The sequence below is a fragment of the Haplochromis burtoni genome, unplaced genomic scaffold, assembly GCF_018398535.1.
Source record: "Haplochromis burtoni strain Fernald_Lab_line unplaced genomic scaffold, NCSU_Asbu1 Contig_451, whole genome shotgun sequence".
NCBI lineage: Eukaryota > Metazoa > Chordata > Actinopteri > Cichliformes > Cichlidae > Haplochromis > Haplochromis burtoni.
The window spans coordinates 19,660-22,764 of record NW_024582812.1 but is presented as its reverse complement, the minus strand read 5'-3'; the positions used below and the strand labels follow the sequence as shown (position 1 = coordinate 22,764).

Below are 3,105 nucleotides of genomic sequence, written 5' to 3'. Positions count from 1 at the left end.
CCCCACCCCCAACCAAGAAATGTGTCTTAGTGTGTTTAGAATTAGTACATATAAGGCTGAGGAGCTCATTTAGTGTATTCAGCTAAATGACAAATCACATGTTCTGAAGTGATGTCATGACTCTAATGTAACTATGAATTTAGTAGTGTTTGATTCTACCTGTCCTTTTACACTCTTTACCAACACTAAACCTGCCAATAAAGGAAAATCTAAATGCTCCAGTTTTCCAAATTAAGTGCCAATGATCTGTTCTGATCTAATAATACACTTGCAGAACCCCCCCACCCCCTCCTGGTTTGATGTACATCTGAGATTAAAGCCATTAAGGTATTAAATGTTACCCATGTGTTCTTTACCCTCAGTGACATTGAGGCTGCTTAATATTCAGCGAAAATTAAGCATATAATTATTAACAGCACATTGTAAATCCCCACCCCTGCACTAAATCCATCATAATCCGGTTTTGTGGAAATATGAACGGGTCCTGTGGGTTTATTTTCCTTAAAAAAGAAAAAAGAAAAAGAAAAAAAAAACATTAAAAAAACCATCGTGTTCTTCTTGTCGGGCTGCATTTATTATATATTCAAACAAAAAATTGCGCTTGTGTGCTTTGCTGTTTATTGCACAGACTTGGAGGGTGCACGTTCTGACCAAAAAAATAAAAACATCACCTGATGTGAACACACACAGTTTATCATCGAAAGGAGGAGGAGTATTAGTATCATTTTAAAGGAACTTAAGAAATAAAAACACACACACACACAACCAGCTTTGAGGAAAAGCAGACAAGAAAACTCACGTGCATCTCGTTTTCCTTGCGGGAAACAAAAGAATTCACAAGAGCCGGTTTGGCTCTCACAGTTTTATCGCCTTAAAAGAGAGGCAGCCGCTCATCTGTGCGTAACAGGTAAGTCTAGCGTGAGATTTTAAATGCGGTTCGGAGCAGAAGCAGCAGACACACCTGCGGGCGCATAACCTCCTGATGCACCTGCGTGCAGCGTGGATTTAACAAAGTAAGGCGGTTTTATGAGCCCGCTCGTCTTAATGCTGCGGAGACAAGTTTAAGCAGTGACTCCCTAACACATAGACCTGTCTACCTGATTGCAATACACCGGGAGGAAATCACTCACCCTTATCCGCTGGCTTGTAAATACCCCACATCTTTCCAAGTACTGTATTTGTTTAGTGCTTAGCCTGCTACTCCTGTACTGTTTATCTGGGGAGGTCACCTACCCCTATGTGGAACTATTCATTCTAATTCTAAACATAGGTGGAAACTTAGCATCTTGGTTCAAATGTATTCTTGAGGCTAGAAAAGCTTTTCTACTTGGACTCCAGCATATCTTTACATAAACCAGATGCATTTTTCAGCAGGCAGTATACTGTGGGGAATTAAATCAACAGCCCTCCTACCCCATCCCCAAACACCAAAGGTGCTCCATTCAAGCCCCCCACACCCTTACCTGAGCGCTGCGTTCAGAAGCAAAGGAGTTCAGTCAGAATCACTGCCTGCCCAGCAGACTCACTCCTCAGTCTTAAATCCATCCATACTTGGGAGCCAGGGTTTTCAGCCTGAAATTCCACTAACAGATAAGCCAAACACTGCACAAAAGGAAGCTAAAAAGGCTGTTCTTTCCTTTCTATATATCCTTTTGGACCCCTGCTGCTCAGGTTCTTTTTGAAATCCTTTGGCAACACAAAGAGTCACCAAAAGCAAAACACCCAGGGGTCTTTGTTACAAACTGGCCAGGATTTGAGGGATGGAAGGCTGATCATGTCACTGCTGTCTCAGCCACATTCGTGAAGATGTGCTCTCCTTCCTTCAGTGTCTCTTCTCCGTCAGTAAAACTCCTATGTTCTGTTGACTGGGAGCTAATTTACCCTCCTCACTTGTCGTCTCCTTCTCACGCGTGCAGCGGAAGGCTCCAGTGGAATGACTGCTCTGTCTGCTCTTGGCTGCATCCCCCCATTGAGAAGCAGTGCTGATAGTGTGAGCTTCAGTCCTCTCTCCAGCGCTCTAAGTAGAGAGTCTGTGTCAGACAGGCAGAGCGAATGTGAGTGAGTGTGCATGTGTGTGTGTATTACAATGTAGCCCAGCTGGAAAGCAAGGGAGAGAGCGAGAGAGCGAGAGAGAGCTGAGAGAGTCAGATCACACGTCTTAAAGCAAGACTACCCACTTCTGCATCAAGACTTCATCGGCAAATGAGGCATGCTTTATTAACCCACCTCTCTTTACGTCCCGGCTTCCCATCCAGAGCACTGGGAGACGTGCGAGTGTAGCCTTCAGCTCACTTTGAATCTGTTTGCGTCCACGTGCACGCCTGTGAGTGTGAGTTGGAGAGAGGGAGTGTGCGTCTGTTTTAGTCATCGCCCTCCAGCAAATTATCGGTGAAAGTGAAATGCTCCGAGCACAGCACTTTTAATAGAAGGCAGGGTGCCTCATCTCAGCTCTGCAATCACCATATTACATGTTGTGAGCTGGCTTTGCTCTTCCTCTAGTTTCCCGGTGATCAGCGAGGATTTGTTTTTTCCTTCTTTTAAACCACGAACCCTTCAGAAAACATCTTGCCACCCCTGAAACGAATTGAATGGGAAAGAGCCATGACAATAAATCTGTTCCCTTTAAAGGAAACCCATCTCTTCTCTTCTTCTTCTTCTTCTTTTTTTGTATGTGTGTGAGTTGGTGTGGGTCACGTGTGGCACGTGTGTTTGTATGGAGTGTGTGGAGTACCATTTCCTCCAATATACTGAATTTTCCTCTACAAGCATGAGTTCCTCTTTAATTCATCCTAATGTTAACCAGAGATTTACTGTATATGCCACTCCCACACACCTGCCATGACTGACTCACTCATAGTGTGATATTTCAAGTGAACCGTATGCTGCACACAAGAATACTCAGAGGGGCTAAATAAACTTGCAGACAGTGAAGAGAGTGTTGTTACTGCGGAGGAGTAATACAGATGAACTTGATGATGACTATCTGGATAATTCTCAGATCCGTGTTCCTACACTTTGCGTTCTGTGATGTGCGAGCACAGTGAAACAATCTATTTCTCTGTATGAGAGCTTTGTTGCTAAAAAAAAATTCAGCTTTCTGATTGG

General features: G+C 43.8%; 1 protein-coding gene across 5 annotated transcripts in view; it reads right to left on the bottom strand.

Annotated features, from left to right (window-relative positions):
- Positions 1-2,571, bottom strand: part of LOC102297275 (chemokine-like protein TAFA-1) — a 131,710-nt gene extending 129,139 nt beyond the window's left edge. For 2 of the 5 annotated variants that reach the window (XR_006052897.1, XR_006052898.1), the window contains exon 1: positions 1,464-2,207. The gene's annotated coding sequence lies outside the window, so the exon portion shown is untranslated. The other 3 variants (XR_006052896.1, XR_006052895.1, XM_014341102.2) reach the window with 3 other exon arrangements.
- Positions 2,572-3,105: the final 534 nt, after the last annotated feature.